Below are 23,513 nucleotides of genomic sequence, written 5' to 3'. Positions count from 1 at the left end.
TCGATGTTTCTAACTCTCTATCTCTCTCCCTTCCTCTCTGTAAAAAATCAATAAAATATATTTAAAAAAAAAAAAAAGAAAAGAAAGCAGAGACTTGAAGAGATGTTTGTGCACCCATATTTATAGCACCTTTAGCCAAATGGACAAAAAGTAGAAGTAGCCCATGTGTCTGTTGACGGATGAATACAAAAACAACATGTGCTATATCTATAATAATAAAAGCATAATATGCTAATTACACCAGACAGCTGAATGACCTTCTGGATGTCATTCCAGATGTCCTTCCAGATGACTTTCCTGACAAAGCCATGGCTTTGAAGGCTGAGGCAGAGGCGTTTAGGGGTGATCAGGCAGGCAGACAGAAGCAGTTAGGGGTGATTAGGCAGGCAGGCAAGTGATTAGGGGCAATCAGGCAGGCAGGTGAGCAGTTAGGAGCCAGTGGTCCTAGATAATGAGAGGGATGTCCAACTGCCAATTTAAACCTGAACCCGCATTCCCCGAAGTGTCCCAGATTGTGAGAGGGTGCAGGCCTGGCTGAGGGACATCCCGCTTCCCCCCCTCCCCACCCGCCCACATGAATTTCATGCACTGGGCCTCTAGTATACCTATAATAATAAAAGCATAATATGTTAATTAGACTGATGTCCTTCTGGACATCCTTCCAGACAACCTACCAGACCAAGCTGGGGCTGTGAAAGCCTGGGTCCTGGGTGCCAAAGGGAAGCCAGTGCCTGCAGCTGGGGGAAGGAAGGCCTACTCTTGCACAAATTTTGTGGATTGGGCCTCTAGTATATTTATATATACATATACATATATATACATGAATACAATGAATGAATACAAAATGCAATGAATATAATTCAGCATTAAAAAGAAATTCTGAAAAAAAAGAAATTCTTACACTTGCTACAACATAGATGAACCTTGAAGATATTATGCTAAGTGAAATAAGCCAGTTACATAAAAACAACTACAGTATGATACCACTTATATTAGGTACTTAGAGTGTTCAATTCATATGGACAAAAAGTAGAATGGTGGATGCCTGGTGCTGGGGGAATGGGAAATTGTAGTCTCTGTTTAATGAATAGAGAGTTTCAGTTTTACAGGATGAAAATAATTCTGTGGATGGATGCTGGTGATGGTAGCGCAACAATGTAAATGTACTTAGTACCACTGAACTGTACACTTAAAAATAGTTATGACGGTAAATGTTATATCTATTTTACCACATTTTCATATAAAAGCAATCAGCCAAAGTGGTACATCAAAATCCCTCTTTTCTTATGTGTACAATTGTCTGTAAACAAAGCATCTAAAAAAAAAACAAAGAAATGCTATTAGGATTTATTATCTTAGGCAACTTTTAAAACAAGGCAAGTCTGCTCCACACCCCATGCTTTATGAAGCCCAGATGCATATAAAATAGGTCCTCTCTACCGCTTCACCACTTATAAACAGTACTACCAAGGCTAGTTACCTAGCTTCTCTTAGCCTTACTTTACTCATCAGTAAAATGGAAAAGCTAATTTCCTTCTACTCGGTTTCTTGCTAGGATTAAATAAAATGGTATTATGCCAAGGGCCTAGTAAGCATATGGCCCAGTCAGTGGTCCATGTTTGTTTCCTTTCATGGATAAACACATTGAAATGAGAATTAATTGTACCATGAGGTCACAATGAAAAAAGATGAGAAGAGCAGATATGCATGGAAGGGAGCAGGGTGAGCCTGCTCTTTTTCTTGAAGATAATGAGGACCTTGTGGCTTTGCAACATACGGTGTACATACAGGAGCCATCAATTTATTTTTGGGACCACAGGAAGTAATAGTTCTCAGTGCTCAGCCCTCCCAACTATCCACCCACCTAGTCTGCAATCTTCTTCCACCAACGTTGGGCTTTCCCTACTAGCAAGGGACTAAAATTACTTGCTCTAATTTGCTTTACCAGAAAAGTGTCCCTGCATGCGTTTTTAAACTTCAGAGACTGAACACTCCAAGTTGCAAAAACCACATACTTGGGGACTTGAGGGTGGGGGGAGAATATGATGGTGGTTCCGAAAACATTTAAAAAGTTATTTCCAAAGGTGGATTTTGTTCTTCATTTCTATTTTTGTTTTACATTTACTTTGGTGGTTTTCCTGCTTTTTAAAGATATCTTGTACAGAATCTACTGCCCCCATTACACTAATTGGCAGTGTAAATATTTTAACAAACTCCACTGGATTACTTTACCTCATCTTTAGGCAAATGTATAATTTAACACCACCAACCTCACTTGTATCACCCCATCATTTGATGCTTCTCAGCCTTGAATTAATTACATCAACAGGAATTTTGCAGTTTTGAAATCAGAAATTAGTTTGTCATACAGAAGACAAGACTATGCCTTCATTCACCTTCATGAATTTTCAAAAAAGAATGCATATTGGGACTTTTATGGGTTTTCCTTAAACCAAAGGAAACAAAATTCCTCCACAGATGTACATGCTCTGAACTCTTGGCCTATTAATTAGCTACTGTGATCCTACGGAAGCCTAATTATGTTATTAATCAGAAGTTCACTTTGAATCATGTTTGCCTATGACTCTATTTCATGGTCTTTAAAGGAAATCACCCTCCACCCCCTCCCCCTTGTGTTGAAGGAGGCTTGCTGTGAGTGGGATATGCAAAAACATTTTTCTGTTCATTTCTCTATTCCTCCTTAATTTCTTCTCTTCCCCTCTTGTCTCTAATACTAAAAATCCCCAATATATATATGTGTATATATATATATGTATATATATACATATATATATATAGATGGATAGATATAGATATAGATATAGATATAGATATAGATATAGATATAGATATAGATATAGATATAGATATATATCACAGTTACTACTGCATCAGAGCAGAGTCCAGCTGCTGGTTGATATCTTCTCTTCCTTCTCAGCCAACTCCAGGAAAGAAGGGACCTCATCTATAGTGCTCATTCTCAAATGACTTCTTACATCTTTCGGCTAAGAGGGGGCAGGTCATTCCAACAGACCCCCAGAGGAAGCTACACTGTGTTTAACATCTCCACTTCACCTTCGTGTCTTAGTGTATACGAATGAAAACTGGTTAAAATGGACATTAAGAAAAACTTTGATCTGTGGAACTCGAGAAACAAACACTATGAATCCCAGCTTCCGAACAGAAGTAGTCCTCAGAGCAAATATCAGCCTGAAAAAGTCACAGAAGATGTGGTGGGAGGGGGACATGAAAGGCAGCAAGTTGGACAGTGATGTTAATTGTTTCGCACAATCTCAGAATCGCTGTCATTGAGCTGCCAGCTCTTAGCTCTTTCTTCCGGTGCCTTTTCCATTTATTACCAGTGCTCACAATACTTTAAATGACTAGATGTTTAGGACAGTCTTAGACAGAAGGTAAACTCACACTGGCCATACCTCCACTGGCAAGAGTGAAGAGGGAGTAAGGATGGATTCTCTGGAAATGAAGGGGCCTCAGGGGAGCAGCCCTTCCCCCTGGGAGGACACACCTTCAATGGTGTCCAAAGAACTCCAGTGCTCCTGGTGCCCCAGCGCCATCTTCAGTCTCGGGGTCTCACTCACAGGGCACAGGGTCACCTTCTCAGTTGGCCCTGCCCTCCCCATATTACTTAAAATTACATCCTGTACCCCCCCCACACACACACACACACTTTTTATCCACCTTCCCTGTTCTATTTCTTTTCATGTTTATCACCATCTGTAATGAAATGTATTTTACTTATTGATCTACTTAGTTTCCACAACTAGAATGCACTCTCGATAAGGGCAGTGATTTTCAACCATTTTTTTCAGTTGTCAGGTACCCCATACTTAAAATACATGAAGCTTTTGATCCATGTTTCTGAATGAACGAAATAATAACTTATTTTCTTAATTCTATTTACTAATCCTTTACAAGTAGGATTTCATAACATTGGCATAAGGGTATCTAATTCCATTTCCTGTAGACACCGAGATGGGTGGGGGGGTGAGGGCGTCAATGAGTATAAACCTAACAGTAAAGATTATGATCATTTATACCTACTTTTTTACAAAGTGATATTATATATCTCCTCCCTCCCACATACCATAATGCAAAACAGTGATGGAAGTTCAAAACACATAGAGAAAAATAAAGTAGGTAACACCAATGAGATCTTAAAATGTGGAATATTTCATGAACAACCATCTAAGTCAAATATTGGACCCCCTTTGCCTGAATAGATGTAATTGAAAAGATAGTTCTGATGTACTTTGAGCTAGTAGTATGTCTATGTACATGTTTACGGGTCCTTAGAACTGGAAATCAGATGATGAAGAGGGAAGCCAGCCAAAGTGTCCAAAACAATGCTCAAGAAAACACCCGGGCTACCTTTTCTAATAAATCAAGAATCTAAATAATAAATTAAATGGTTTAGATAAGGTTAGTGGTGAAAGAATGTGTTTGTCGCAACTATCTGAGTATCTTTTATATTAGTAAACTTCTACCTTGTTTTGGAGTGTCAGCTCAAAATCTGCAAACATTTTGCAGACATATATGTTTCATATGTTTCAATCTCAATATCTGGAGCAGTTCTAGCATGTAGAAGTCCTCAGTAAATATTTATTGAGTGATGAATAAAGAGTGGAGGAATGGAATTCTTAAATGGTGCCTACTGTATCCATCCTACTGATTCTGGTAAATGCTCTTCCTTAGGAAAGGAACAATCAAGTGCATCACAACTGAGATTTTGATGGTTCAGTAAGTATAGAAGAGAGTGTGTTCAGTGTAGATAGAGAAGCAAGTGACATGTCTCATGAAAGTCTCACCATTCTAGGTCTAACTAAGCCCACACAGGCCCATTACTGGGAAGCTAGCAAATGGTATTTAGATTGTTTGAAACAGCATGGTTTCAGTATTGATACTGGTGAGGATCATACTCTAATTTGAGCATTTACAGGGGTGGTAGCTTTTGGAATTTATTATCTTAAAAAGGTGATCACTTTAACAAGATATGGCCTTTGGGAAGTCATTAATGAGTCTGTGCTTCAATTCTCTTTATATTTTTATTGATTTCAGAGGGGAAGGGAGAGGGAGAGATAGAAACATCAATGGTAAGACAGAATCATTGATTGGCTGCCTTCTGTACACCCCCCATGGGGGATAGAACCTACAACCCAGGCATGTGTCCCAACCAGGAATCAAACTGTGACCTCCTGGTTTATAGGTTGATGCTCAAACACTGAGTCATGTTGGCCCGGGTTCAGTTTTCTTATTAGTGAATAGAGGCACCGGCATTATAGATATTTCCATTAGAGAGGAATGTTGTGTGAATAAAACGAGAATACATTGGAAGTGCATTTACTAAATTTTGTTATTGATTACATTTTCTATTGATTAGATTTATATTTTCTACCTGAGTCACCACACGTGTACTATAAATGCAAGGAGTCTTCCTACAAAGGCCTGGAGTGACACATCCAATGCTTTAGTCTATTATAAAGCTGAGAGGGCAGGCAGAGGCAATCATCAGGAAAGTGTTGGAACATTCTAGAATGGTGAAAGTCTAAACAAAGGCAATACCAGTGGAATAAAGGTAAGGATACATTTGAGAAGTAATTTCATTGGGCTGCAGTTCACATACAACTATGGCTTGGTGGTTCCTTCCCTTGCTCGCTCTCCTGGGCCTCTGCCCCAGCTGTGCTGGGCTCCCTTACAAGGGGTGTAGGCCCACAAGGCAGGTCCATTCAGTACTTGATGGGCAGGTTAAAGCAGAATGAGAGGTTAAGAGGCTTGAGCTTATCTTTCCATTTCATTTGGACAGTAATAAAGATCACATTCTACTCTGAGTCTCAGCTCCTTGTGTTTCATTTCCAATTTTTGTCCAAGTGAATGAAGATGTGTGTATGTGATTAACTCCCCTAAATCTTTGACAGAGATGGTGAGCATCCTTTGATAAGATGGGGGAAACACAGGGGAAAAAAACACTGTGAAAAGGCAGAGAGCTAAACCAATATAAAGAGCTTATGAGCAGAACGAAGTGACATAGAAGACAAGGGAAAAGCAAACACTGCCCTTTCTGAAGCTATAAACAAATATGAACCTATTCGAAATGTTCTGTGAACACTCTAAAACAGCTGTATCGAATATCTAGCAATAATTTACACTTCAATCTCAATATGTAACATTTAAAATCCATTGTTTCCACCCAAAATCCACATCCCCTACTATATTTCTGTTCAGTTTCTGGGACCACAGTTCACTAACTAGTTTATGTAACCAGAATAGGGTTGAGTCTGAGTCACCTTGAGGCCAGCACGTGGCACTTCATTGAGTCTCCATCCACACCATCTCTCCTGCAGATTTTACTGACAGCTTCATGGAGAACAGGGGAGATGGTTCCACCCTCTCACCCTCCAGGAAAACATAATCAAGTGACTTCTGGGCTTACCAATTATTTTCCCAGAGTCTTTCCCCAAACTTTCCCAATCATTTCAGTGAAGCAAAGCCCTGCATTGGACAAATCCAGCTTTTTCTAGGAAAGAATTCTGCAACCATTAATCACTCTCCTTGGAGTGGTGGTGGTGGTGGTGGTGGTGCTGGAGGAGGAGGAGGAGATAGTGTCTGTGTGTGTGTCCAAGTATGCTTATCGAGGTGCTCTTTCATTGAAAACAGATCTCTTGAGGAGGCAGGAGGAAGGGGAGTCTACCTCTAACAAAGATGAGCTTGCTTTCTGTGTCATTGCACCCACAGCAAAAATCAGTCATTCTTAACTACTTTGTCACTCTTCCACATTCAGTCACCAAATCTGACCATAAATATCCTTAGTAGCTCTTAAAGTTACCTCTTCCTCTTTGTTTCCAGTGTCGGGGTTGTTGTATTCTTTAATAACTTTAATATTCTTTAATAATTCCCCATGATGTATACCGTTTGGTCTGGCATGTGGGGGGCTTTGTCAAGCTCACCCATCCTGTGGCTTTATCTCCCATGCCTGTCTAGCCATGTTCAAGTATCTTGTTTCCTCCAAGTCTCCATTTCTGCACACAGGGCTCTGCTTGTCTGATATGACCTTCTTCCCCCACCTAGCTAGTGAGCCTCTGTGCATTCTTATATCTCAAACCAAACATCTCTCTGAGCTTTCCTTTCCCTGACTACCACCCTCTTCTTGCCCTTATTCAACCCCTCAGACCAGGCCCACATAGACTTATCTCCTTTCTCCTTTCTGCTCCCACAACCAACTGCCCATCTCTCTCTCTCTCTCTCTCTTTCTCTCTCTCTCTCTCTCTCTCTCTCTCTCTCTCTCTCTCTCTCTCTCTTTTTTTTTTGTTAATCTTCACCGGAGAATATTTTCCCTTTGCTTTTAAATAGATTGGAAGGGAAAAAGGGCTGGGGAGAGAGAAACATTGATGTGAGATACATCTATTGGTTGTCTTCCTCATGTACACTCACCGAGGCTGGGAATGAACCTACAGCCCAGGTACATGCCTGTGTCTGGAATCGAACCAGAGACCCTTCTGTGAGAGGGCCGATGCTCTAACCACTGAGCTCACTGGTGAGGACTGCCCATTCCTCTTTTGTAGCACTTACCATTTCTATACAGTGTTCTTTGAAGTCCTGGTGTTTTGCTTATCCAGCTCAGTAAAGTTTTTCATGGGTTAAAGATATGAACCCTATTGGATCTGTTGCACTTGTTTTCTCCAGAATTTTCTCTCCCTGTGCATGTTTGTTGGTTTTTGTTTGTTTTGGTTGATGTTTTTTGGGGACACACCAAATTTTTGAATTAAATTTACCGATTATTTTCCTATGTAATTGCTTTAAACATAACATATTTTTCCATCCAGATATTTGATAGACATTCATTTTAATTTTTTTCTAATGTTTTGGTTTGATATTCTAAATTTAACTTTTTGATCCTTATGGTATTTATCTTGTGCGTGATGTGGCAAGGATCTAATGACATGCAGTATTTCCTATAAGCTAACCACGAGTCCTAAAATTATTCCCTGGATAAACTTTTTCTCCTATATTGCTTTTTATGGCTTTGTGTTATATGTGAGGTTCGTATATCTTTTAGCAAGTGCTTTGGGACTCTTTAATTAATTTATTTTGAGAAAGAAAAAATAGCTCTGCTGGAGAAAGTAAAATCTGCCTGGTATTCACCAGGCTGGGAGGGCCAGCAGGACTTGTTTCTTCCCAGGGCGCCCCGCAGCTGTGTAGCCATCACAACTGCCATTTTCTTTGAGTGACTACTGCTTTCTTACTTCACGGAAAATCTTGTTCTCTAGTATCCTAGACTATCAGAGGGTTTGATTTTTGCAATTAAAGAAGGAAACACTCTGTTCTTGCATGGAAGTTCTAACTCGCTGTGACACGAAGACATGGTCTTGATTTACAACTCAGGTGCAGAGCTTCAGATAAGGCGTTTCTGCATACAACATTCTACATTTACACAAGGAAACAGGACCCCTGTGCCTATTTCATTGTACAAGCCTCATGTTGACGCTTCTGTTCCCAGGCCTGATCTGCTTGGAGCCCATTAAAACTCAACCTCCGGTTACTCTGGGGGCTAGTGTCCACGGTTGCAAAGTGTCAGTACACCTGACTGTGGGACTAGAGGTTGCATCTTTGACAGTCTCAGGCTGATTGGTTTGGCCACACTGTTCTATTCATGTGTTAGTGCCATACTCGTAATTATTAGAGTTTAATAAATGTGTGTAGTTTTTCATTGTTATCAAAAGGTTCTCAAATGTTTTGGTCTCCAGGTTTACACTCTTAAAAGTAATTGAGGCCCTAACCAGTTTGGCTCAGTGGATAGAGCGTTGGCCTGCGGACTTAAGGATCCCAGTTCGATTCCGGTCAAGGGCATGTACCTTGGTTGCGGGCACAACCCCAGTGGGGAGTGTGCAGGAGACAGCTGATCAATGTTTCTCTGTCATCAATGTTTCTAACTCTCTATTCCTCTCCTTCCTCTCTATAAAAAATCAATCAAATATATTTTTTTTAAAAAAAGTAATTGAGGACACCAAGGAACTTTTGTTTATGTGTTCTAGCTATTGATATTTACCATATCAGAAATTAAAACTGAGAAATTAAAAATATATTTATTATAAAATTAAATTTAAAACACTAGTAAATCCATTATATGTTAACATAAATAATATTTTTGTGAAAAAATAACTATAGTTTACCAAATAAAAATAATTTAGTGGTAGAAATGGCATGTTTTACATTCTTGCAAATGTCCTGAATGTCTTGAGTAACAGAAGACCTACCTGCTTCTACATTCAACGTGTTGTGCTATCACTGGAAAACTTCCCTGTATACTTGTGAAAGAATGGGAGTGAACGGGGAGTTTTTAAAAGTCAATATTATTATGAAAGCAATTTTGAGCCTGTGAACCCCTTGAAGGGATTTCTGGGAACCTCACATGCCCCCAGACCACACACAGATAACCACTGATCTAAGTTAGTCTGGCTGTGTAGTTTCTCAGATGAATTCTAGAATATTTTTGCCTCTTAATTTGAGAGGTAGTAATTATGTATATAAAATGTTGTCTTCTAACTTAAGGCTATTATGTCTCACTATGTCTCTCCAATTAGTAAAATATTTTATAAATAAATTTTCAGCCCTAACCAGTTTGGCTCAGTGGATAGAGTTTTGGCCTGCGGACTGAAGGGTCCCAGGTTTGATTCCGGTCAAGGGCATGTACCTTGGTTGCGGGCACATCGCCAGTAAGGAGTGTGCAGGAGGCAGCTGATCGATGTTTCTCTCTCACTGATGTTTCTAGCTCTCTATCCCTCTCCCTCTCTGTAAAAAATCAATAAAATATATTAAAAATAAATAAATAAATTTTCAGTATTCTTACATTCTTCTTTTTTAAATCTCCCCACATTTCTTGTTTTTATTAGTACTAATTATTTTGTGGTTTGTTCTATTGTGAATGGACTCCACTTTTTCCAATGTATTTTAATTGGTTATTGTTAGCCTTTTTTATTTTGTATGGAGCCACTTGTTATCTTTATTAATTCTTCTGTTAAATAATATATTTGATACAATCTCTTTAAAAGAAACCCCTTGCAATTTGAATCTGGTTATATAACATTAGTATGGATATGATATTCTCAGTATTCTGAGATATCATCAGATGAGATATACAGTATTATGAGAAAAATCCACTGTCCAATTTCTACATTTCAGAGATTTGTTATGAGGATCTTGAATATGCTGAATGCCTTTGGGGCATCTATTCAAGTGATCATGTTTTTTTCTTAAGATAGATGCGCCGATTAGAGCTAGATGACCTCTGTTTGGTCTCATTTAGATGACATCATGAATGATAGACCCTTTTAGATGGTTAAGAGACTCAAAGGACATTTTGATTGTGGTTTCACCTTTTGAGGGGGAAGGCATAACTATGTCCCAAGTGTTCTTTGAGGCTGTTCAGGGGAATCTGGTCAGCCTGGACCAATGAGCCCTGCTTGTCAAGAGACGGAGAGAACAGGACTCGAACCCACCACAAGGAACCAGTTACTGTTAGAGGGTTGGTCATTAACAGGTGCCCTGAAGGGCAAAGTTACTGCCTTGCCTTCACCTGAGCTCAACCTCCTTAAACCAACAGTGGTGTCTGGGGGTGATCTCATGATCAAAACCAATCCGATGCTTGTTTTCAGCGAAGGGGCCCGCCAAGCCAGAGCTGTCCTCCTGGACGTTGCTCCGGGTAGTTTATGGGCGTTCTTGGCGGGAAGGCCCTGCGCATTAAAAGGCTCATTTGCTCTAGGACACTGGCCTGTCCCAGAAGGTACAGGGATCCCGGGCGCGCTCCTCTTCCCCGGGAGCCTGGCCGGGAAGCGCCCCGAGTCCGGAAAGCCCGCGCCGCCCTGGCCGCCAGCCCCCCGCCCGCGCGAATGGCGCTGCCTCCTCGGCGGCCTCGGGGGCGGGTGGAAGACTATTCCCTGGCGCCCGGACCGGTCGCCCGGGTCAACTCCTCCCCCGACCCTCGGCCCGCCCCCGGCTGGAGGCTCCATCCCACTCCCGGGAGACCTCCGCCTCTCCGCGGGGAGCGGCAGCCACCTGCGCCCGGGCGGGAGTCGGGAGGACGCGCTGCCGGCGCCGGTCGAGGTCTGGCCTCGCGGGCGGGGGGGCGGGAAGCGGGGACGGTGGGAGGGAGCCGGGCCGCGTGGCCACGGAGGCGTGCGGGGCGCGGGGTCTGAGAGCAGGAAACCGCCGCGCCCGCCGGCAGCCCCGGCCACAGGTGGATCTGGAGGGGAGACGGGAAGAACGTGAGGCTGCACTCAGGGGGAGCGTGCGGGGCGCGCGGGAGCCCTCGGGGGGACTCGCGGGGAGAACCCACCTGGGGGCGCCGCGGCGCGGAGTCCACGCCGGGGGCCAGCTGCGCAGGGTTGGCCCTCCAGGGCAGTTTGGTGGAGCTGGGGTCCCTGCTACTCAAAAGGCATCGTCAGGTTTTCTTTTTAAGGAGGAAGCGCAGATACAGTCATGGTGATGGTTACTGGGAAATAGAGAGATCCCACCAGAAACGACAGCAAGCAGTTCACCTTGCTCAAGAACAGCCTTGCTCTGTACCCAGTAGTTTCTCTTTGCCCCTTGATAAAATCTTCCTATGAGAAATGTAAAAAAAAAAAAAATAGTTTTTAAAATTTTATTTTTAGGATGGTAATTGGGTATAAGCCTTGAAGTATCCTTTGTAATGGTATTGAAATTGTGGAGGTTTTCTTTCTTTTTTTTTTTTTTAAGATTTTTTGAAAACCCGCCAAATCCTCGTGGATTTTAATGTCTCCAGTTTCTTGGTGATTGCACGGGTGCTTTCAAAGCCTCTTGAACATATTTATGATTCACACTGATCCAGTTATATCTAGAACAACCTCAGAGTTCTTTTATGCAGGCCCAGAAGATGAGGTGCTTCGTGTTCCATGTTATGTAGAAATGCTAAAACTGAGGAATAAGTTATAGTCTTGCCATACTGCCTACGTGGTTCTAAGTTCAACTTCTAATTACTTTCCCCAGATCCTGAATGCTTATCCCTGTAACACCACGACTTTTTTTTGTTCTGTGTTACAGGCCCAGGATCACAGCTGTTGCCTGGACATTGCTCTGTCTTGATATCTGAGCATTATTATGCATTACGTTCAAGCTTTGCTGAAGGTGGGTAATAACGTTGACAGATTTTCAGAATTTGCTAGAGCCTAAGTGCCAAGGCTTGACAGATAAATGAGGGTGCAAGTTATTCGTGCCATATTGATTTTCATTACATTATCAAAGATAATTGTTTTTAAATGGGAAAATTGAGAGATGTATTAGCTTTCAAAGATAACCTGCTCTTTATGAATATATTGATGTGATGTCTGGCATGTGAAAAATTGCTCTCATTCGTCTCAGTCCTTTTTTATTATTATTGTTAGGAACAAAAAAAGTGCAAAATAAATGATGATATTTGGTAATCTCTCATACCAACTTAGTATAGCTACGAGCAGAGATTTTGGTCACATCACCTAACAGGATGGCATCATCCTGTACTTCCCTTTTCAACTGTATTTTTACTAGCCTAATTTTTTTGTGCAAAAATTCTTTGAAAAGTAACTTTTATCTGTCAAATTCAAAATATTGAAAATCCATTAGTTGTTACTAATAGTTTGATAAACAAATATTTGAAAGTGAAAATACACTTTAGATTATATAAGTGTAAGTTATATAACGTTTTGATGTAAAAGTGTTTTAGCACTTTAATAATTTCTATAATATCAGTGCTCCTAACCTAGTCATTTCCAACTCTTTAAAAAACAAAACAATAAAACAAGGATCCCCTGGTTCGTCTTCCCCTGAATCGACAATCTGAGAGACTGTATCTAACAAATAAACTCTCTGCCCTGGGCAATAGGAAACAAATCAGTTATCCATTACAGGGTTAATAGATTTCCACTGGGCTTTCAGACTAATTCACGGAAGGCCCCTTACCACTTTGGGGGCACCGAGGGAGTCAGGACCCTCAAGCTGAAAGTATTTCTCTTTTGAACTGAAATCAGGATCATTGAACACCACATTCCGACCATGGGCTTTGACCTGGTTTGTTTCTTGATTTTACCATTTACCAGCATCATGGCCTTAAGAACTCTCTCTAATTTTTTTTTTCTGAAATTGGGGGTTAAGTAATGCCTTTCTGAAAGGTTTCTTATGAGTATTAAATGACACAGTTCATGTAAAAGTATAAGCACATTAGGTTCCTGGCCTATTGCAAGCAGTCAGAAAAAGGCTAGCCACTGTTATTATCCATTTCCCTTCTCTCTGAGGATTACACCCTGTGGATAGGTTTATGTTTATTGGCCATTTCCTGCCAAAGAACACAAAACCCCAGGTTGAAGTCATAGGCTGATAGCATGAAGGCTGACTTTCGCCTTTAGATATGTTCATTTGGGTCAGCTCAGTACTTTCACTGAATACTTTAAAGTTATTTACCAATGTTTTAAAATTAGTGAATTAAGTCCTAATTTCTCCTGAAAAACAAGAGGACAAGGCAAGGCAGGGCTTGCAGCTGCCAGCACTGAAGCCAGGATGTGGTTTTCCACTTTGGATGGGATATATACTCTCCACTGCCACAAGGCCTTCATTCCCTTTTATTTCATCTAGATCAGCGGTTCTCAACCTGTGGGTCGCGACCCCTTTGGGGGTCGAACGACCCTTTCACAGGGGTCTCCTAAGACCATCAGAAAACACATATATAATTACATATTGTTTTTGTGATTAATCACTATGCTTTAATTATGTTCAATTTGTAACAATGAAAATACATCCTGCATATCACATATTTACATTACGATTCATAACAGTAGCAAAATTACAGTTATGAAGTAGCAACGAAAATAATTTTATGGTTGGGGGTCACCACAACATGAGGAACTGTATTAAAGGGTCGCGGCATTAGGAAGGTTGAGAACCATTGATCTAGATGTGCTTCACTCATGTATTTTACCTCCCTTGCCCCTGAAGATATTTTCAATTTGTGATTTCTGATTCAGAAATTTGTGTGGCCAAAGCTATAACCCAACTTGGATTCTTTTTAGAAAAAGGAAAAGAGTAATCCTGTATTGCGATTTACAAAGCATTTCCTCCTAAAACTCATTTGATGCTTATATCAATTCTGAGAGTTAGTTCAGACATACATCATTATTCCATTTTATAGCTGTGGACAATGAAACTTATAGTGTTTTTAAGGTTCTCATGAATGCCAGTTTTTAAATATGGAGAAATTTTCTAGAAAATGATAGCATTTCTTTTGGTTCCAGCATTTATTTTTAGCAAGTACTTTTATCCCTATAATTACAAAATGATAAAATGAGTGGTAGAAAGAAAAATACATGTATAAAGTACATAGAAGACTTTTTCTCCCTCTTTACAAAACATTTTAAAGTAAATTAAAGGGAACAAAACATTGGTTATTGCTTATTCAGAAAGGCCATACATATAAGTGGACAACATCTGTTTTAAACCATACTTTGTATCATTGAAAAGCTGAAAGGGGTATGTGTCCAATTCATCTAGTCTGTAGTTAAGCTAGACCAGAGATTTTTGTGAGTCCAAGTTTTAAAGTTCTGTGAAAAAGGAGATACCCTTGTTTGGTGATTTGGCCTGTTGTCTCTGGAAGTTTGTTTTATATGGCAAACTCACATTTTGTAGGCTTTATTTTATTACTTTAATAATCATACCAAGAGAATAATCTATTGAATAAATTAATCAAAGGTATTTTATTTGTGAATGTAGCAAGTGTATGTGATTATGAATGAGAGAAGTTCAGGGGGGCCAAGCAGAGGATTGGGGGAAACATCTAGACAAAGACATCAGGAGGTACTGAAGCAGAAAAGAGTTTACAGTGTTTTAAGAACAATTAGAAGGCAGTTGAGGCTGAAGTCACTATGAATGGTGAAGAAGAACATAGGATGAATTAAGGGAGATCAGAAAGGGCCAAATCATTCTGGGTCTGGAGGACGTGGTAAGAATGGATTTTGAAGAATTTTTGTCAAGAAAATAATGTGATCTGATTTCTGTGTTGAGATCCTTCTGGCTGCTCTATGTGGAGAGAGACAAGTTCTGTAGCCGACTTGCTGATGTTCTTCCATGGCAGGCAAGAGCTCCTCTGAATCTAACATAAACCTTATTTAATGCAGTTTAAGCAGCTTGGCAAAAGGGAAGGATCTTTGAGTAATACTCTACAGTAAATATATATATAGAATGTTTTTAAAAATAAGAATCACAGTATTTGAATATTGTTTGGTTTTGACTAAAGCCATCTGCTACTTTCTTAGTGTGTTTTATATCATGGATATCATGGGAAATTGCATTTCATTGAGAAATGGTGTTGTCTGAATGTGTTCTGGGAAAGTTAACAATTGAGCTGGTTAAAGATTGTATTATATTAGAAAGGAAATGTGTTCATTTTATTTATGAAGTGGTGATCCCTAAATAGGATTTCTAACCCCTTCTACTGATAAATTTGGTCATTACATCTAAAGTATTATGAATTACTTGGAAAGAGTGATTCTTTTCTGGCATTAATTTATCTACTCTCCTCAGAGATTATATGAGTTAAGAATTAAATGTTAGAAGTGTGAGGACCAATTAATGCAAACATACCAAAAAAAAATCACTTCTCTTTTTGTTTTTTTCCTTTTGTGATATTATTTCTAGAAAATTATCCATTTAATTTCAGTTTTTAAGTTTATTGATATAAAATTATATCCCTTAATAATCATTTTAGTTTCTGCTGTAATTTGTTAGTCTCTTCATCCTTAATGTTGCTCACCTTCTTTCTTGTTTTCTTTTTTCTTGATCAATCTTGACAGCAGTTTGTCAATTTTTAAAAAATTCTCTTTGAAGAACTGTTATCTTTACCAATCCTCTAATCAATCTTATATCTTATAATGTCTTTCTTTAATTTCTACTCTTTCTTTTTTCCAAACTCTTTGGTACATAATTTTTAGCCTTTTTTCCTTTCCAATATATACTTTGAGGCTATATGTTTTCCTCTCTGTACTGCTTTAGCTGCACCCCACAAATTTTGATGACTAGTATTTTCATTATTATTAATTTTTAAATTGAGGCATTGACATATATTATATTAGTTTCAGGTATGCAACATAATGATCCCATGTTTGCATATATTGTGACATGATCACCAAAATATGTCTAATTGACACTGGTCAGCATACACAGTTACAGAATTTATTTGCTTTGTGATGAGAATTTTTTTAAGATCTATTCTCTTAGCAACTTTTAAATATGTAATACAGTATTATTAACTCTAGTTGCCATACTGTACATTGCATCCTCATGACTTATTTTATTTGCTAACTGGCAGTTTGTACCTTTGACTTCCTTCGCCCATTTTGTTCCCTCACCTCTAATCTGTTCTCTGTATCTAGGAGCTTGTTTTTCTTTTTCTGTTATTGTTTTGTTTTAGATCCCATATATAAGTGAAATAGTATTGTATTTGCCTTTCTCTGTCTGACTTATTTCACTTAGCATGATGCTGTCAAGGTTCATCTATGTAGTCACAAATGACAAGGTTTCATTCTTTTTTTTATGCCTGAATAATGTTCATATGTATTATATGTCACATTTTCTTTATCCATTCATCCTTTGATAGCCACTTAGGTTGTTTCCATACTTTGGCTATTATAAATAACTAGAGGCCCAGGGTTCGATTGAAATTGTGCGAGGAGGCACCCCGCAGGGGGCCGGGACCTACACCTGACTCACGCAGCACTGGCCGCCGTGGGAGTCAGGCCGGACAGGTACTGCGGGGGGGCTGGGACCCACGCCTGACTCGCGGCGTACCCCGCCCCCCCCTGCCTGTGTCCTCTCTGAGGCCGCCCAAGCCGCCCCTGTTTCTGTCTCCGCTCCGGGCCTCACCTGCACGCAACCTCCTCCTGCCTGGTCATGACCGCTTAAGGTGTCCCAGCCTAATTTGCATATTACCTCTTTTTATATGCAGTGAATATGGGGTACATTTATCTATTCATGTTGGTGATTTTGTTTTTTATAAGTACTCAGAAATGGAACTGTTAGATCATTTGGAAGGCTGATTTTTAATGTTTTGAGCAACCTTCTACTGTTTTCTATAGTGGCTGCAATTTACATTTCAACCAATAGTTCACAAGGTTTTCCTTTTCTCCACATTCTCTCCAACATGTGTTATTTCTTATATTTTTGATAGCCATTCTAATAGGTATGAGGTAATATCTCATTTTTGATTTGCATTGCTCTGATGATTAGTTATGTTGAGCATCTTTTCATGTACTTGTTGGCCATCTGTATGTCTCCTTTGGAGAAATGTCTATTCAGATTCTGTGCCTATTTTTAAATCAGATTATTTGTTTTGGGGTCTGTTTTTTGTTTATGTGTGTGTGTGTGTGTTTGCTATTGAGTTGTGTGAGGAGTTCTTTAAATATTTTGGATATTAACCTACTGAATGGTTATAAATAAGATTTGCAAATATATCAGATATATGATTTGCAAATATTTTATCCCATTTAGTAGGTTGTCTTTTCATTTTATTTATAGTTTCCTAGCTGCGCATAAGGATTTTAATTTGATGATGACTTGATTATTTTTGCTTTTGTTGCTGGTGCTTTTGATGTCATATCTTTAAATAAAAATCATTGTTAAGACCAATGCAAAGGAGCTTACTGCCTGTATTCTCTTCTAGGAGTTTTATGGTTTCAGTTATTATATTCAAGTCTTTATATGTTGAGTTAATTTTCTTGTTCAGTTTTATCCTTTTGCGTGTGACTGTCCAATTTCCTAACACCATTCATTAAAGAGCTTGTCCATTTCCCATTGTATATTCTTGGCTCCTTTGTCATAAATTAATTGACTGTAATGTATAGGTTTAACATTGATCTCTGTATCTGTCTTTATGCCACTGCTACACTGTTTTGATTACTATAGCTTTGTAATATAGTTTGAAATAAAGGAGCATGGTGCTTCCAACTTTGTTTTTATATCTCAAGATGGTTTTTTACTTATTCTGCATACTTTATGGGGTTATTTTAGGATTTTTTGTTCTATACAAAGTTTAGGATTGTTTGTTTTATTTCTATGAAAACTATCATTGGAATTTTAATAAGGATTACATTAAATCTTTAAATTCTAATCCGTGAGTATAGAATATCTTTCAGTTTATTTGTGCCTTCAATTCCTTTCATCATGTCTTACAATTTTCAGTGTATAGTTCTTTTACCTTTTTCTGTTAAATTTATTCTTAGGTATTTTTTGATGCAATTGTAAGCGGATTGTTTTCTTAATATCTATTTTTGATAGTCTGTTATTAGTGAATAGAAATGCAAATTGTTTTGTATATTGATTTTGTATTCTTCAACTTTACTGAATTCACTTAGGAATTCTAATATTTTTTGGTGGACTTTTAAAAGTTTTCTATACAATGTAATCTGAAAATAGCTATAATTGTACTTCTTCCTTTTCAATTTGGATGCCTTTTATTTCTCTTTTTTGCATAATTGCTATGTCTAGGACATCTAATACTATGTTAAATAAAAGTTCTGAAAGTGAGCATCCCTGTCTTGTTCCTGATTTCTGAGGAAAAGCTTTTAGTGTTTTACTGTTGAACATGATGTTAGCTGTGGACTTATCATATATGGCCTTTATTATGTTGAGGTATGTTTCTTCTATACCCATTTTGTTGAGAGTTTTTGTCTAAATGGAGGTTGAATTTTATCAAATGCTTCAGCATCTATTGAGATGATCATGTTTTTTATTTTTCATTTGTTAGTGTAGTGTATTGCATTAATTGATTTGTGGATGTTGAAATTATTATAGTTTAAAGTTTATTTTAAAAGTAGAGGCCCGGTGAACAAAAATTTGTGCACTCGGGGGTGGGGGGTCCCTCAGCCCGGCCTGTGCCCTCTCGCAGTCTGGGACCCCTTGAGGGATGTCCACCTGCTGGTTTAGGCCCGCTCCCTGGGGGATCAGCCTATGCTGGCAGTCAGACATCCCTCTGGCAGTCCGGCAGCCCTCGGGGGATGTCCACTTGCCAGTGGGGAGCAGGCCTTGCTGCAGTCGGACATCCTTAGCGCTGCTGAGGAGGCGGAAGAGGCTCCTGCCACCACCACTGTACTGGCAGCCATCAGCCTGGCTAGTGGCTGAGCAGAGCTCCCCCTGTGGGAGCACACTGACCACCAGGGGGCAGCTCCTGCATTGAGCGTCTGCCCCCTGGTGGTCAGTGTGTGTCATAGTGACCAGTCATTCCCAGTCATTCTGCTGTTAGGGTCAATTTGCATATTACCCTTTTATTATATAGGATAGAGGCCTGGTGCATGGGTGGAGGCTGGCTGGTTTGCCCTGAAGGGTGTCCCAGATCAGGGTAGGGGTCCCACTGGGGTGCCTGGCCAGCCTGGGGGAGGGGTTGATGGCTGTTTGCAGGCTGGCCAAGACCCCTAGTGGGGACCCTGACCCCATGGGGGTGTGGCCAGCCTGGGTGAGAGGCTGAGGGCTGTTTTCAGGCTGGACACACCCCCTTCAGGGTGGGGGTCCCCACTGGGGTGCCTGGCCAGCCTGGGTGAGGGGGTGATGGCCGTTTTCAGGCTGGCCATGCTCCCCGGCAACCCAAGCTCCCAGCCTCTCCTTTTTTTTTTTCTGGGATTTATTTATCTTCCATAATTGAAACTTTGTAGCCTTGAGCGGAGTGGAGGGCCGGCCAGGGCAGGCGGAAATCTTGGCTTCCTCCATCGCCAGGGGCAACCCAAGCCTCCTGCTCGCTCCATCTCCATGGCCTCTGCCATCTTAGTTGAGTTAATTTGCATACTCATTCCTGATTGGCTGATGGGCGTGGCTTGAGCATAGCAGAGGGACAGTTAATTTGCATGTTTCTCTTTTATTATATAGGATTGTGATTATGATTCCTATTTGACTCTTGCATTGTTTAGGAGGGCTTTTAAAATTATTCCATTGTATAGGTTTTTAAAAACATCTTTCAAAAAAAAATAAAAAAATAAAAACTTATCTTTCATTTTTCATTTTTTTCTTTCTTTTTAAATTTATCTTCATTGTTGAAAGTATTTCAGATGTCCCTTTTTCCCCCCATTGACTCCTTGTAGCCGGAACCTGTGCCCCTCCCCCATCCCAAGCCTTCACCACACTATTGTCTGTGTCCATGGGTTATGCATATCCTATATAATGAAAGGCTAATATGCAAATCAACCGCATGGTGGAATGACCAGTTGCTATGACATGCACTGACCACCAAGGGGCAGATGTTCAACTGGGGGAGTGCTGCTCAGCCAGCAGCCCTGAGCCAGGCTCATGGCTGGTGAGCGCAGCGGCCTCTCCCACCTCTGCAGCAGCGCTAAGGATGTCCGACTAATGGGGAGCAGGCCTAAGCTGTCAGTCGCACATCCCTCGAGGGCTCCTGGACTGCAAGAGGGTGCAGGCTGGTCTTAGGGACCCCTGCAAGTGCACAAATTTTGTGCACTGGGCCTCTAGTATGCATATACATTCTTTGGTTGATCTCTTCCTACCCACCCACCCATCTACCACCCCTTCCCTCTGAGATTCAACATTCTGTTCTATGCTTCTGTGTCTCTGGATCTGTTTTGTTCATCAGTTTATTTTGTTCTTTAGACTCCATGTGGGGAAGCACGAGACTTGGTTGGAAAGTCTGTAAGGAGGAGTCTCCGAAAGGTTGGGGGGCCTATTAGGCAGACCTTGCCAAAGGCGGCAGCCCCTGCCTTGACTTTTCCAAACAAGTCCAAGCCCCCGTGTGTTTTGCTAGAATCTCTGTTTAGTCTTTAAGACCCGGCCTTATAGAAGCATATGTTTTCTCAAGGATACTTACCCTGCCGATTGTATCTAGAGGTTAATTTTAGTTCAAGCTGTTGTTATAATAAAAGCCTAATGAGTCAGGCAGTCGAGGCTGTTTTGGTGTCTCCTCCCAACCAGCCCCTTAGCCTCTCTTTCACAGAAATGTGTGTCAGAGTAATCCATTCATCTGTTGCTCAGGGTCTGCTGGTCAGTCCTGGCAATTCCACATATGAGTGAGATCATGTGATTCTTGTCTTTCTCTGACTGGCTTATTTTGCTCAGCATAATGCTGTCTATTTAACTTTGTTGGAGTTTTATATCCTCAGGGAGAATATCTATTTACTAGAGGCCTGATGCACAAAATTTGTGCAAGAGTAGGCCTTCCTTCTCCCGGCTGCTGGCACCGGCTTCCATCTGGCACTTGGGACCCAGGCTTCCCTCCAGCTGCTGGCAGGCACCCAGGACCCGGGCTTCCCTCACAGCCCCAGCTTCATCCAGAAGGTCATCCGGAAGGATGTCCAGAAGGATGTCTGGTCTAATTAGCATATTATGCTTTTATTATTATAGATTTTTGGTTATAGGATTTTATGTATATTCCATTATATCCATTAAATTTTCCTTGTTAATTATGTTGTTTAAATTTTATTTATTCTTACAAATTCTTTTGTCTGCTTGATCCAGAAATCACTGAGATATGTTAAAATCAGCCACTAAAATTGTGAATTTCTCAATTTTTTCCTTGTATCTTATTTTTTTTAGTTCTTATTTTATATATTTTGGGATTTAGGACTTTTATATTTATCTTAGTGAATTAAGTCTTTAATTATTACTTAGTGACCTGCTTTACTTCTAATAATTATTATTGCCTTCAAGTATATTTTGTCTGACATTAATCTAGCCATATTGCTTTCTTTTGTTGAGTATTTATATGTTACCATTATTTTACTTTCAGTCTATCTCTGTCTATAGTTTATGTGATTATCTTTCAAATTGATAACCTGTGGCTAACAATTTCTCAGTTTTCACGGGTGAGTTTTATCCATGTATAAGTGTTATGATTACTGGTATATTTCTAATTATTTCTACAAGGTTTTTTTTATGCTTTCTGATTCTCCTGGTTTTGTTTTGTTTTTGTTTTTCTGTACTTCTTTTATTCTCCTTTCCTGAGTTTTTTGGTTGAATGAGTTTTTTAATGTCAGTTTTTCTTCTCTAATATTTTGGAAGCTAAGCATGATATTTTGAGATTCTTATGTTTAATGTAAGTTTTGACATGTATAATTATCTTAAAGTCTGAAGTTATCTCTGACTGCCTGTTTATATGAGGAACTTAAGAACATTTTAAATCATGTTACTCTACTTTTGATTATTATTGTTCATTATTGGCTATATTGTTTCTTACAGTCACTGTTAGTTTAGATTTATACTTATGCTTAACAATTTTTTTTTCTGATTTTGACAATTTAGGCCTTCCTTGTGGGATCATTATCATTCTCTAAAGATAACCTTTAGACGAGCTCTTTCTCAGGGGTCATTGTTGTTAAACTCGCTTTTTGGGGGTGAATAATATCTTTATTTTGCCTTTGATTTTTGAAAAATACTTTTGTGGGTACATTTGTTAATTCTAGTTTAATAGTTATTTTTCTTTCAGCATTTTGAATATATTATATTACTGCTTTCAATTGAAATACCAATGCTCATTTTATTTGTTTTCCTCTGATATAATATATACTAGAGGCCTGTTGCACGAAGAGATTCGTGCAATAGGCCTTCCCTTCCCTTGGCTGCTGGCACCAGTTTTCCTCTGGCATCGGGACCCAGGCCTTCGCTCTGGCTGGGCTCTGGCCAGAGGCCCTCCCCGCCCCCCCCCCCGCCCCCAGCCATCAGGCCTCGCGGCTCCGCTGATCCTGGGGCCAGGAGGCCTCATTGCTCGGCCGGCTTCGGGGCCGTTTGGCTTCGCTCCACCGCTAGAGCCTACATATGCAAATTAACCGCCATTTTTGTTGGCAGTTAATTTGCATATTGCCCTGATTAGCCAATGGGAAGTGTAGCGAAGGTATGGTCAATTACCCTTTTTGTCTTTTATTAGATAGGATTTTCTACCTGATTGGTTTTAAGAGCTTCTCATTGTACTTGGTGTCCTATAGTTTCATTGTATTATATCTAAGTGTGGATTTCTTTTTATTTATCCTAGTTGAGCTTCCTAAATTTGAATGTTCATACCTCTTGCCTATTTGTGAAAACTCTCAGTCATTATCTATGGCCTTTTCTCTATTCTCTCCTTCTTAAATTCTGATTAGGTGTCTGTTGGACTGATTTAAACAGGAAAACAGAGTTAATGCCATGTTCTTCAACAGAGGAAATTTAATGTGGTGGTATGATCTGAAGGTTTGTGTCCCCCCAAATTCCTGTGTTGAAATCCTAACCCCCAGGGTGATAGTATTGGAAGCTGGGGCCTTTGGGAAGTGATTAGGTTATGAGGACTCTATCGTGATTAAAGGGATTAGATCATGACAATTTGTATCTTCAGAGACTTTAGAGAGGTGGCTCCCTTCCATCATGTGAAGTTACAGCAAAAAGATGATCATCTAAAAGAGGGCCCTTACCGGATACCAAGTATGCCCGCATCATCATTTTATATTTTTCAGCTTCCAGAACTATGAGAAATTAATGATTGTTGTTTATAAGCCACCCAG

General features: G+C 39.9%; 1 protein-coding gene across 1 annotated transcript in view; it reads left to right on the top strand.

Moving 5' to 3' along the window:
* The first annotated feature begins 12,077 nt into the window (after positions 1–12,077).
* Positions 12,078–23,513, top strand: part of MYO3A (myosin IIIA) — a 235,615-nt gene continuing 224,179 nt past the window's right edge. Inside the window, exon 1 of the mRNA XM_036344863.1 lies at positions 12,078–12,156. The gene's annotated coding sequence lies outside the window, so the exon portion shown is untranslated. The remainder of the gene's footprint in view (positions 12,157–23,513) is intronic.

This window comes from Myotis myotis, unplaced genomic scaffold (assembly GCF_014108235.1).
Source record: "Myotis myotis isolate mMyoMyo1 unplaced genomic scaffold, mMyoMyo1.p scaffold_m19_p_1, whole genome shotgun sequence".
Taxonomy (NCBI): Eukaryota; Metazoa; Chordata; class Mammalia; order Chiroptera; family Vespertilionidae; genus Myotis; species Myotis myotis.
The sequence above is the reverse complement of the archived record's forward strand: the minus strand, read 5'-3'. Positions and strand labels throughout refer to the sequence as shown.